This window comes from Amblyomma mixtum, chromosome 10 (assembly GCF_055824585.1).
Source record: "Amblyomma mixtum isolate Tamu chromosome 10, ASM5582458v1, whole genome shotgun sequence".
Taxonomy (NCBI): Eukaryota; Metazoa; Arthropoda; class Arachnida; order Ixodida; family Ixodidae; genus Amblyomma; species Amblyomma mixtum.
The window spans coordinates 152,238,762-152,253,233 of NC_143021.1; positions in this window are offsets into that span (position 1 = coordinate 152,238,762).

Here is a 14,472-nt window from a genome sequence, read left to right on the forward strand (position 1 = left end):
ATCCATCCACCCACCCACCCACCCACCCACCCACCCACCCATCCATCCATCCACCCACCCACCCACCCACCCACCCACCCACCCACCCACCCACCCATCCATCCATCCATCCATCCATCCATCCATCCATCCATCCATCCATCCATCCATCCGGCATGACGATAAAATCGTACAGTCCATCTGGTGTAACAAAAGCCGTCTTGGCACGGTCAGCCTCCGCCACAGGGACCTGCCAATACCCCGAACGCAGGTCTAAAGACGAAAAGAACTCCGCGCCCTGGAGGCAGCCAAGGGCGTCATCGATTCGCGGCAGCGGGTAAACGTCTTTGCGGGTGGTCTTGTTAAGACGCCGAGAATCGACGCAGAGCAGTATTGTGCCATCTTTTTTCTTCTCTAGAACTGCAGGAGAAGCCCATGGACTACTGGATGGTTGAATGACACCTCGCTCTACCTCAGTGTTCATTAATCTGGCGTTCGGCTGCCGAAACTCCGTACGGGCGTTGACGAAGCGGCAAGTGGGCTCCGGTGTAGATCTCGTGGGTCACGGTAGACGTGCGGCCGAGTCAGTTTTGAGCCAAGTCGAATGAAGAGCGAAACGGGTTGAGTAGGTGAAGAAGTCGGGCGCCTTGCGATGTGGCAAGACTTGCGTCGACGGAATCAACAAAGGCGTCGTCTGTGGCCAAAGCGGGAGATGCGTGGAAAGTAAGAGAATTAGTAGCAAAAGAACATGATTCGGCGCAGCATTCGGGATCGAGCAAAGAGTCGACGGGCTCAATGTGGCCAAGGCATTCGCCTCACAGAAATATGCAGGGGCTCAAAAAAGGCTTCGAGATATGGATGAGGCTGCAGCCGTCTTGAACAGTGAGCAAAGCGAATGGCAGAGGCAGACCATGGCGAGAGATGAAGACGTTGGATGGTGTAAAGACGACGGCGTCGTCAGATGTGGTGAGGTAGGACACAGGGGCAGGAACATATGAGCATGGAGGAATCTCGATGTCGTCAGCCACAGACAGTTTGCCCCACGAAGATGACCTATCAGGCGAGGTAGCACGTCACGGAAGACGTTCGAGCTCGGCAAGAGCGCAGTCGATGGGGGCTTCATGCTGGGAAAGAAAGTCCCAACCTAAAATAATCCCACACGAGCACTCTGAGAGAACGACGAATTCAACAGTATATAAAAAACCGTGAATGATGACCCTGGCTGTGCAGGTGGCTAAAGGCGAGATTCCCTGCGCATTAGCTATATGAAGGAAAATCCGGATAACGACATCGTCAATTTGCGAAGTTTGCGGCACAGTTTCTCATTCATCCCAGAAACAGCAGCGCCAGTATCGACAAGCACCAAGGCGGTGTGGCCCTCCACAGAAACGTCGAGCACATTCACTGGGGACAAACGAGGCCTTGGACTTGTCGCCGAATACGCAGTTCTGGCCTCGGGAACGGCGGCAAATAGTTTTCCTGGAGCATAGGGGAATGAGGACGCAGTGGCGAAACAGAACGGCCCCGCGGGGATGGCGAACGGCGGCGAGAATACGGGCAGCGATCGGAGGCATCAAGCTGTTCGGCCGCCGACGGACGTGGCGGGGGCAGTGGTGCCCCGTAGACGTAGGTTCTGGGGTCATCCACGGGTGGTAGCACACGGCGTCGGCAGAGGCGCACAACGTGACCAGGGACACCGCATGCATAGAAAATGGGAAGGTTTTCACGGGTGCGCCAAGGGAAGACACGAGCAGGAGGTGGTCGGGTTGGAAAGGCAGGCGGCGGCGTCGGAGGAGAGAATGGGACAAACGGCTCGGCCCTTGGTCTTCGGACGGCGTGGGCGTATGTGAGCGGCGCTGCAGCAGGAACCGGCGGACGAACAGGTGGTAGCGCTTCGGTCACTTAATCGCGAATCACAGTGCGGAGGGTCGGATCCACGTTGGAGGGAGATCCCTGAACGCCGTGAAGAAGTGACAGCTGTCGAGCCACCTCCTCACGTACGAAGTCTTCGATCTGGTCAAGCAGCGAGCTCTGAGAGGTTGTTACAGCGAGGCTGGAAAGCGAGTCAGGCTGCACGGAAGGTGATGGCACCAGAATGCGCTGCTTGCGCAGCTCGTCGTCGCTCTGACACAGGGTGATTACGTCGGCAACGGAGGTAGGGTTCCGGGCGATAAGCATCAGAAATGCTTCAGTTTCGATGCATTTCAGGACATGCTTAATCCGGTCCGCCTCGGACATAGACGAGTCTATCTTTGTACAGAGGTTGATGACACCCTCGATATAACTCGTGAACGATTCTCCCTGCAGCTGGGCTCTCACTCGCAGGTGCTGTTCGGTTCGCAGCTTGCGTACTGCATGGCGCCGAAAGATATCTGAAAAGGATCGTTTGAAGGCAGACCAGGTGGTAAAGTCCGCTTTATGGTTCCTGTGCCATAGGCTGGCCACGTCCGAGAGGTAAAACACCACGTTGTTCAGTTTCATGGCTTCGTCCCACCAGTTGTGGCCGCTTACCCGCTCGTAGGAGGCAAGCCAATCCTCCACGTCGTGATCATCGGACCCGCTAAAAATAGCTGGGTCCCGCTTTTGGAGAGCGCCAGGGCAAACGACGGGCGGAGGCGAAAAGGAAGATGACTGGCTTGCGTCGGTAGACATAGCTGAAGCGATGGTTCTGCTTCAAAGCTCCAGGACGTAGGCCAAAGGCTGTACCCAGCACAGCTCTACCAAACTGTAGCAGGATTCCCGGGGAAACAGCTTAAGGGCAGCTAGCCAAAATGCCGGTCTGAGAGTCGGTGATCAACCCAGCGATCTCGCGCCGCGCGCTAGCGGTGCGGCTGCCACCCCTGCTCATCTTCCTCTTTACAGTATAAATAAAATTCAAAATAGCGATAAAACAGTGACAGAAAGAACACAAATATGAGATGACTTCAGTCACATTTTCCGGTCAGTTTTTCTAAACCTAGCAATGATGACCGTAACGGGTATTTACCTTCCTCCCTTTCATGTCCGATGGAAGACCTGGTCGTGACTTATGCGGCGTGTTTAATCAATATTTACTTTTGCACTGTCAAATAATGGCTGTGGCTTAACTTGGTTAAGCCCGGTAATTGCGAAAGCAATATCCGTAGCTACGCCATGGTTCAGCTGGTAGTGTAGCTGGTGGTGGAGCTTGTGGGTAGACTTGTGGTGATGCATCGGTTATACAATCCAATCCAATCCCCAATCCAATCCAATCCAATCCAATCAAAAGTTGGGCCCCTGGTTTTTGCGGCAGATGGTATGACGTCATAGCAGAGGTCAAGCTAAAGGTCAATGGTAGCTACCGCGGCCTCGCCACGCGAGGAGCTGAAAGTGAAAGTTGTATTGCTTTCGCAATAAAAGGCTAGCGGGTCGGTTAGGATATCAACCAAGTTTTTAAAGCAATACGCTGTGGATACTCTTACAAAGAAGAAGAGGGCAGTGGTGCGGGACGGAGCGCTCGCGCTAGGCCCACAGCCATTAAATCATATTATCATCTGTCATGATGTCCTTTTCCTAGGCTTGCCACCTCGTAGCATTTGGTGTGAGGTGCGGGTTCCTCATCGTCCTTCTGGTCCCTGGAGCATCGCCACCTTCTGCTCGCCTTCGTCGTCGGCCGAAGGGACCTGGACTCCGCCGCCGGCTCAACCCAAGCCCGACTTGGCCAGAACCGACCAGCCGCTTTCCCCCGCCCCGTACCCAGCCCCGACTACAAGACACGACGACCAGGACCAGACGCAGCATGACCCGATGACGATCACAATCAAGACGGCACCCCCGCCCAAGCTGTCCGGCGAGTCCTTAACCCCTGACCTTCGGCTGTGGCGACCGACCGCTGGACCTGAAGCTCCAGGGAGAACAGTTCACCAGATCATCTCGTTCATCTTCGTGGCAAGCCTTTCATCTTCTTCTATCCTTTGTGATCATGGTCATCGCCACCTCATCATTGAAAATTTAAGCAATCGATCGGGACGATCGCTCGGAGGACCCGGGTCATGTTACAAAGAAGAAGAGGGCAGTGGCGCGGGATGGAGCGCTCGCGCTAGCCCCACATACATTAAATCATATTATCATCTGTCATCATGTCGTCCTTTTCCTAGGCTTGCCACCTCGAAACAATATCATTTTTTTTGCTATGATCTCTACAAAGTTTCAACACACTCAGTCGGTGCGACAGGACTGGATTTGAGCAGTAGTAGCACCTGTGTTCAAAAGCGGAAACGGATTACTCGCAAATATTTATCACCCAATTTTGCTGACAAGTATCAGCTGCAAACTCTTAGAAAATATCATAAGTAAACATATACTAACTTTTCTCGAGGATAGCACGTTCTTTTGTCAGTATCTGCGCGAGTTCCGAAAAGGGCTACCTACCGTAACACAGCTCATACAAAAGATACATGATTCTAGTTCAGCCGTAGATTCCCAAGAACAAATAGAAGTCATTTGCGTAGATTTCGCACAAGCATTTGACAATGTTCCACCCAGTAAATCACTGTTCAAATTACATATAGCGGGAATTAGCGAAACTGTTCTGAAGTCGATTGAAGCCCGGTGAACAATCGCAGTCAGGTTGTGCGTGTGGATGACTGTTTCTCATCTACGTTAGAAGTGTTTTCTGGCATTCCTCAAGGGTATGTTCTAGCTTCATTATTTTTCCTAATTTATATTAATGATATGAACGAGGTTTTCGCGCCTCCTTTAGAATTAAAGCTTCTTGCTGACGACTGCTTAATTTATTATCAAACACCACGCGCTGACTTCCCGGAAATGACGAGTCCGTCATTTCCTGCATCTCTGGTGCGAAAAATGGGGCATGGCAAATAATTACACAAAATCAACTTTCATGCATATAACTAATACAAAGATTTTGCGATAATTTCCTTATATTGTTGGAAAAAAAAAATAGTCCAAAAATTGTGGATACCTTCAAGTATTTAGAAGCCACAACTACACATAGTCTGCAGTGGCATAAAGACATCAACAATGAGTACTCAACAGGAATATGCAACAAAATATATCACATTAATAGCTTACAAAACAATGATCCGCCATCCGTGGAGTACGCTTGTGTTGTCTGGAGCACGCACCAAATGTTTTGAATGATGAAGCGGAACGAATGCAAAGAATGGCCGCTCGTTTTATTTTGTCAGGATATAGAAGAAGGGACTCATTGATGGAAAGGCTAAATTCATGTGGTATCGAGTCACTTGAAAATCGGAGGCAAAATTTCAGACTAAAGCTTTTCTTTCAAAGAATGCAAGGGATATTCAAGGTAAAAAACAGCCATATATGATCTGTCCCTGGCCAAAAGGACCGCGAGAACGAACCACACTAGATCAATCAATCATTACAACTCACGTGTTTATGTTTTTCTCACTCTTTTTTTTCCTGGTGTGATCGAAATTTGAAATGCTTTGCCTGTTGAAGTTGTCGAGCAATGGAACGTGCGCAAGTTGGAACGTTCACTCGATATTTTGTGTCGAGGGCGTACAACTTGACGTTATGAGTTATGAACGTTCTCTGCTCATAGAGCCGGCCCAATCTTTAGCTGGAGTGCGCGACGGCTGCGTTTTTCGTGCATCTGTAGCTTGTGATGGAGCAAACTTGCGAAAATATCAAATTTAACCACAGGCTCACTAAGCCCGTGCTTAACATTGAGCTTTACACAAGTTCCCATCCTCCAAAAGCGCAGTAGCACAAAAAAATAGGCCGTCGCACACGCCAGCTAAAGGTTTGGCCGGCTGTACATTGCATTCCAAACCCTCCGTGTAACGATCGTCAAGCGAGGGTCAACAGTATCAAACAAAATTTAGGTGCGGTTCAACTACTCTTGAACCCTGTTTGAGAGCAAAAGCTATGGCGTCTGTAACGTTGAGCGCGTTCCGGAAACTGGATGGGCAGCACACCAACCCTGCCACCCTAGCTGGTGGCAGTCAATGGTTGAACGCGAGAATTTGCTCGCCCAATGAACGCGGCGGCCTATTGGAGCAGTGCTGCGTGTCTGCCACAACGTTGTCAGCGCTAAGGCATGCAGCCGACATCTCTCTCTCTCTCCGCCCAACATACCTAGAAGCGCGATTAGGGTTCCACTGATCCAGGGAGCCAGTTATGCGTACTTCATTTCCTTAAAACTAGAAAGAATGTTTAATACATTCGAATCGGAGCGAAAGCACGGGTTTTTGCTGCGTAGAAGACGAGTTCGAGCAGGCAATGCCACGGGACGGAGGAGTTGGAAGATGATGAACACGACGCTCTCTCCAATGCACAGTGCTATAGTGTAATGAAGTTTAACACGAGGTGTCTGGGTTGCGGCGATAGTCTACTGTACTTAAGGGGGGCAACTTTGCTACAACAAGTGTTCAACACGATTAATCATTAATGGCCAGCTTTGGAACCGCTTGTCAATCTGCTCTTCCTTGAAGCAAGGCTGCCGGATGTCTCCTCTGCTTTTTGCTCTTTACCTGGAACCGGTTTGTTTGAGTGTTTTGCGTAACAGTAACATCCATGGGATGCCTATTTTGCGTATGAAGTCAAATTGCTGGCGTATGCTAAAGATCTTGCTTTTTTTTGCATTGACAAGCTGTCGCAAATCGGGTGGACGCGTCCCCGACTGCTGAAGGGGAATGCTTTCGCGTGCAGGTTCGAAGAAAGGAACGCAGAAATCAAACAAAACAAAACGAAGCCGTGTTTATATTTTAAAAGAAAGGAGCCAATGAAAGGAATGAAAACATTAAGGAAAACACACACTAGGAACGCGTAAAACACATCAGATAAAAAGGAGAGAGTTCAATGGCTACAAAGCGTCCCAGGTGGTGCGGGAAGGCCTTGCAGGCGACACAGATGCGGGTTGGCGATTCGCGATGCGTCGCCGGCGCCGCGTTCAGGGAGGCGGTTGTAGAGAGCCAGGAGATGAGGACCGGAGAGGAAACGGGAGACGCTGACGAACTCCTGTCAGCCGCCCTTAAGAACTAAGTAGCTGCAGCAGGAAAACTGTAGCCAGGTTCTGTCGACGGCGTTCCGCAGACACCGTAGGCTTGTGCAGCCTATCCCTGGAAACCGTGGCAGCAAAGTAGCGATCGCAGTAGGCCTGCGTCGTTAATTCAAGGGAGGTCCACGGCAGCACAGACCCGAAGTCTGACGGCTGCCACCTCCACGCTTGAATGAGGCTTAATGATCTTGCATCGATGATTCAAGGGAAGCCACCGGCAGCTCGGATGCAACGTCCGACCGCTGCCACTTCCACGCTTGAACGACCAGACTTGTGCTACGGTGTCTTCCTCAACACCTCGGTTTGCTGACACGTAGCTCTACGCTGTTCGTGCCTGCCTCGCGCACACCACTCGCACGCGCCCACGCGCAACGCGGGGCTGGCACGTACGGCGCTCCGCTGTCCACGCACCACTGCCGACACGCCGCGTTCCAAAAATCCCTCACCAGTGTGGTGTGCACATCACACAAGCCAGCATTGATAATGTGTTGTCCACGATAGATCGGTTTGGCATCGTTTCTGGTGCTTAGGTGAATCACTCCAAAAGTACTGGCCTATGGTTTGGATCATGGGGCAAAAATCTGTCCCTGTACGATGGAATAGAATGTTCTTTTGTGCCTCCTAAATATCTTGGTGTCCTATTTCATGCTTTTAAATCCAGTTGGCATTACTAGAGAGAGCAAGTTGCGGCCGTTGAGCGTTATGCTTAGACGTTTGTCCCGCATCGGCTTTCAATTTTTGGTCGAGTGCAGGCTTGGAACACCTTTCGGACAAAAAGAATTTGTTACGTACTTCAGGTACTTCACTGCTCCAGACATTACATTCAGGGTTTCCTTCGTATATTTGCGACGTTTATTTCGTCTTCAAAATTATAGCCCAAGCAGCGTGACAACCTTTTCAGGCCTGTTTGTGCAGGAGGACTGCGCCAAGAGCACCTGTGTGTGAGAGAGTAGGTTGCCCGTTTCTTCTCTTTTTCGTGATTGTGCCCATTAGATTATTAGAGCATTTTTGCAGGTCATCTTCATGACTCTACTTTTGAACTTAGTAGCTTCGTGGAATTTTTCTAAATGTCGCCATTACTAGGCTTTATGCAGGAAGTTTATGCCTCCGTAGATTTTTTGACAATTAGATTTTCAAATGAGTACTTCAGTAACACGTTCTGCTGGGCGAGTTCGTTCATCTTGGTCATACAAAAGCTTTTAGCGCAAAACGACTAAGACAAGACGGGGAAAGAACAGGGACATGCGTGTCATTGCTAAAACATACACGGGTTATCGGAAGAGGCAATGATGAGGCCTCTCGGGTGTTGACATAGGCGTTCCACATCAGGAAGAAGGGATCTTTGTGTGTCAGCAGCCCCTCGGTGAAGTTGTACTCTAACGAGTAGAAGTTTTTAGATAGGTTTATCTTACAAGATGTGTGATCAACAGCGTCGCCTGGCGTGTGCGCATGTACGCACTCTTCGAAATGTGAGCAGATTCTCTATTGGAAGCAGTGTATAAAATGGCTGTTTCTTCTGGCAATAAAGCGCTCCTTTGTGTCTTTGTTCTGTCCCCGTCCTTTCTTAGTCGTTTTGCGCCAGAAGCTTTTGTATTACTAAAATGAGTGCTTATATTTGGATCGGGCAAAAATTTCTACAGGGATTTGATAACGAGTCTCTTCCCGCCCCCATGGTATCGTTCCGTCTACTGTGGGCTCATGGTTCATTATGTTTTAAATCGAGTGCGTAAAATGCCAATTTCTCCTTGCAGCAAAACATTTTTCGATAAATTACAGACCGCAACTCTACCTGTGAAAATGTCGCTCAAAAGCAAAAGCATTTTTGTGTCTTCTGTAAACTGGCGCTTGTGCAATGTGCCTGAAACAACTGAACATTGTTTTATAGACTGCAAAGAGGCGATTTTGTTTTGGGATGTGTTGCAGAGGACGCTACAGAAAGATTTTCTCTTAAATTCCTACAGTGTGCGTTACCTTGCTGTTTACCAACCTGACTGAAACCCTATGGCATGATTCAACTGATTGAACTTCTTAACCTTTGCAAAAAGCGCACGCAAAGACCGCAACCTTGAACCAGTTGTTTCGCCCAGAATTCATTTTACCCGAAGGTTGCGGTAGGTAACGGACATTTACAAAGAACTGGACTTTTTACAGGATTGGTTTCCTCTCTGATGCGCTGTATATTTTTGCCGGCCTTTTAGGGCGGCCTTGTTTGCTTAATCTTTTAGGTCTCTTAGGTTGTTTATCAGGTTTATGCCACGTAGCGCCTACCTTGGGGCTCTGAAAATAGTTCTTTTTTTTGTGTATATACACACACATATATCTGTATATATGTCACTTCTGTGCATAACAATGTAGAATAGATACCATGAAAGAAAAAAAAAAGGCCATAGTCTAGTGGTCTCGGTGAGCCGCGGGCTCAAGTCCCAGTCATGGATATTGATTCAATTTCTTTTTCACTTTTTCATGGTTTGACCTCTTACTCAGCTAAAGCTCAAAACTATTCACCCGGCCATCGCGGCACGAAGCCCCGTAGGGAAGCTTTCGCTTCAAAAACTGCAGTATTGGAAATTGCATGAGGCAGATGGCGCTGCTTGCGTCTTAAAAGGGATGTTTCCGGGAAGGAAACATCTGCAGATGTTTGCATTCAATCTGGTCCCCGTTTGTTGAATTAGGGCCAGCGCAGTGGCTAGTGTCAGGGTGATTATAGCTGATTCCAAATCGTAAACTGCATCGCAGGCAGGGTGTCTCCCGAAGCAGTAAAAATTCTGGCGGCTGGTCGGAATCTAATCTGGAGTAAGGCCCACGAGGGCCTGGGATGAAACGAGATAGCGCATACATTGGCCCGAGGACACACAAAATGCGGTCTCGGCCGCCTCTTCTGCCCCTTCAGACTGATGAAGAGCTGAAAACGTACCAAGATATTCTTAATCATTTCAGATCCGGAAGACAGACACTACCTCGAGCAGGCAAAGGCCTCAGGAAAGAGGAACATGTCTTATGGAGAAAGTTACAGGTGGGGGGTTTTTCCCAACCCACTAGCACTAAGGAGATGGCATCTGGCGGTCCATGACCCGAGGTGTAAACCCTGCAACGGAATTGCAGACATGATCCATATAGTGTGGACATGCCCTAGCTACAACGAACCAGAGAGGAATATAGAGTCCTGGCAGCCTTTCATGGCCAGCCAGAAAGAAGACGACCAAAAGCAAGTCACCCATCTTCCTGGACACTACTGGGTACCAAGCGATCCCGTCCTGCGGAACGGGTAGGATGAAGACGGTGGTGAGGATTCAAGTATTTAATGCCCTGTGATTCCTTGACGGGTAAAAATAAAGTTATTTTATTTTCTTAATCAAAACGTTTACAGGGCACACAGATGTAAGCACTTGAGGCTCCCATAGCTAACGCTCTTAAGGGAACACTAAGGCACTGTTGTGGAGAATTTATATCAGAAGAGAAGAATACGGACTTTCTGGGTACCCATTCACGGAAAAGAAATCACTGCGTTGTTTGAAAACGCGACAGAGAACGAGGCGTAGGAGTCAGTCTCGTCCTCAGTCCCGTCTTCAAAAAGCGCTGTTATTTCTAATCCGTCAATGCCTCTTTGCACGTCGTTTTTTTAGTTTGTCTTTACTGCGTTACTGGACACCTCGACACACAAATCAAAATCTGCAAAAATCGCAACGCCTAAGGTTTAACAATATGGTTTCCATGACATGACTTAGTTTTATATTCGAAGAGGAGCATCGTGGTAATTGTGGTACAGTCTAGCCCGTTTATAACGAAGCCACTTATAGTGAAATAGCGGTTATAACGAAGGGATTTCAATTTCCCATTCCCATTTTTGCATTTTCAATACATTTTGGGTCCGGTTTTAACGAAGTAAATTAGAGCACGTCAGCGGATATAACTAAGAGATTTAATACCAACCGAAAAATAATCTGCCAATCAACACATTTTTGCGTCCTTGAGGCGATTTTTTCCGCGAAAATAAGAGCAAAATTCGGCTCACGGCGTCCTTCCGTGGCGTCGTCTGCTCTCCTGCGGAGCGAAAGGTTGCTTCACTGCATCGCATAGCACGCCGGTCTCGTGTTGCGCCGTCCTTGAACGGTGTCACGGCGTAGAGCGGTAGAGCACGCCGCGCAGGGGAAAAATGTAAAAAAGAACAGAGACGATTTTTTGGAGGGTATGGAAGCCGCAATCCTGAAGTCCGCACTCCCGAAACGTGTTCAGGGGACGCTGGACGACTTCTTTCAGCGGCAATAAATCGGTATGCTGATGTTTGCATTTTTTTTCGTAGTCCCCATATTACGAAATAGCGGATATAGCGAAGTGATTTACGATTCCCGCCGACTTCGTTATAACCGGGCTAGACTGTACTGCAAATTTTCGAGCTTGACCACCCGTCAAACGCAACCGTTCTCCTCCGCCTTTCACTAAGCAAGCATAAAGAAATGCTGTTGGTCTCATATACCCCACTGGAGGCTTCATCTCCTTAGCTCGTGGACAAAACCCAACAAAGGCATGAAAAGGAAGTGTAACAGGCCCAAAAGTAAAAAATTCTGCGGAAATCTACGATGGATCGCGTGGATTGTTTGAGACGCAGGCCAGTAAAATACCACGTGCCGCAGTGAAAACAAATTCAACAGAATGAGATAAAGAGGCTCTGAAATTCGGATGCGCCAGTGCAGGCTGTGTGTCAGAAGAATAAAAGTGGACTTGTTAAATGCAATACAAAGGAACACTGACGCGCGTAGTTACCTAAATGTGGCTGAAAAGCCATTCTTAGTTCTTAGAAACGAGACAATGAAATGAAGTGTCTTGCTTCAATAAAGGGTTTTTTGTGCCGGGATCCGCTCTGAGGATTTGTTAGAAAAGTAAGGTTTAGGAGTAAGTGGAAAAAACAGAGGTGGTCGAAACTACGTCTTTCCATGCATTGTTTTCTTGGGAAGTCTTTTTTAGGAGAAATAATTTACTCTATAGTCCGTAAACAAGGGGCTTCGTTCGAACAGTATGTCTCAAGGCTGAAGTACTCCTCCTGCGCAAACGGTTATCAGATCGGGCAAATGATTATTGATAACATACTGCTGGAGGCTACATTAAAGATAGGATTTTAACAAGTGAAGGAAAATGGCCTGGAAGCCGTAATGACTTCAATTTAATAAAAGTTTATTATTCTTAGTGGTGTCTAAGACCTTGAAAAAGGCTATAAGTATGCCTAATGCAATATTTCTTGCTCACACACGTCTCATATTATTTCCTACTGTGTGAAGATAGCCGTATCGATAGAGCGCCCTTTTGTAAACCCAAACTGTGCGTTTGTGATTACTTGGTGTTCTTCACCGAAGAACGGAATACTTTTTTTCTGACCTATATAAAAAAAGTTCCAAAATTGAAATAGCTCTGTAGTTAGAGAGCTCGCTTTTGTCACTGCTCCATGCAAATTCTTTACCTTTCCAGCCTGTAATTGTCTGGCAAAAATATCATGAAAAACATTAAAACTAACTTTAAGGTCAAGTACAGTGAAATTGCTATTTCAACTGGGTCGAAAGTTCTAAAAACTTCATTGGCATCAGATGGCCCTAAGAACGCGCTGTAAAGTGTCATTGGACCTAAATATTGCACGCAGCTTGAACCATGAGTACTGCTTGCTAGCGAATATAGACTGTAGGTGTATTTGTATATGTAGACTGAAATAATTCTCTCTAATCCTTACGTGAATATCTTGTGGTGCTACGAGAGTGAGATTCCAGTAAGGGCTTAGTTGACCAAATGTTTAGGGGAATCCCCCAAGGTGGAGTAGATTTGTAATAAGGGAGTAATTACTCATTGGCATCCACCCGAGCGCATCCATACGGCTACAAAGGAAAGCTATACAGCTTTCTCAGAAACTTCGTAGTTAAAGAAAAATTCGTCCTGATCCGGGGTTCGAACCCGGGACCACCGCTTCACCGGAGCAGTCGCTCTACCTTTCCTTTGTAGCCGTATGTCTGCGCTTGGGTGGATGCCAATGGGTAATTACTGCCTTATTACAAGGACTTAGTGATGGTGTCAGAAAGTGGGCACTTATAGTGCGCTTACGACACCCGATTAAGCTTTCAGTCATGATTGTTTGTAATGAAAACATCTAGTAACGTCAAGGAATCGTACTGAATGCAGAATTCAACCTAATCGTAGCAACTGGGACTCCCTGCTTCCATTTGATACCTTTCTCCGAGGCTCCGCCGCAGGCTTAGTCCATTTTGTTTGCGCGCCATTCTTTTGCGCCACATAACCCCTCGTGTTCTCCCCAGAGACCACGGCAAGGCTTTCCTGTACACCATCTTGGAAAAAGTTCTTCATGCCTATAATCATCATTATCATCATCAGGCTGACTACGCTCACTGCAGGACAAAGGCCTCTCCCATGTCTCTCCAATTAGCACTTTCCTTCGCCAGTTGCGGCCACTGTATTACCGGCAATTTCTTAGTCTCATCCACCCATATAAATTTCTGCGCCCCCAGCTACGCTTGCCTTCTCTTGGAATCCACTCAGTCACCCCTAAGGACCAGCGGTTATCTTGCCTTCGCATTACATGCCCTGCCCAAGCCCACTTCTTCCTTTTGATTTCAACTAGGATATCATTAACCAGCGTTTGCTCTCTCACCCCTCCGCCCGCTTCCGATCTCTTAACGTCATACCTATCATTTTTCTTTCCATAGCTTGCTGCGCTCTCCTTAACTTAAGCTAAACCCTCTTTGTTAGCCTCCACGTTTCTGCCCCATTGGTGAGTACAAGTAAGGCCGCCGCGGTGGCTCAGTGGCTATGGTGCTCGGCTGCTGGCCCGAAAGACGCGGGTTCGATTCCGGCCGCGGCGGCTGAATTTCTTTGGAGGAGAAATTCGAGGCCCGTGTACTGTGCGATGTCAGTGCACGTTAAAGAACCCCAGGTGGTCGAAATTTCCGGAGCCCTCCACTACGGCGTCTCTCATAGCCTTAGTCGCTTTGGGACGTTAAACCCCATAAACCAACCAACCAACCAGTACAAGTAAGATCCAGCTGTTGTATACTTTTCACTTGAGGGATAATGGTAAACTGCCATTCATCATCTGTGAGAACCTGCCATATGCGCTCCACCCCATTTTTATTCTTCTAGTTGTTTCGCTCTCATGATCCGGATCAGCTGTCACTACTTACACTAAATAGACATATTCCCTTACTACTTCCAGCACCGAACTGCTGCTCTCTTTCTAGTCTGTTGAATATTACTTTGGTTTTCTGCATTTAATTTTAGCCTCACCGCTCTGCTCGGCCTGCCTAATTCATTGATCGTGCTTTGCACTTTATGTCCTGAGTGGCTTAGCAAGGGAATGTCACCAGCGAATCGCAAATTACTTAGGTATTCTCCATTAACTTTTACCCCCAGCTGTTCTCTTTCAGACCGCGGAATACCTCCTGTACACAGGCAGTTAATAGCATAGGCAAGATCGTGTCTCCCTGCCGGACACC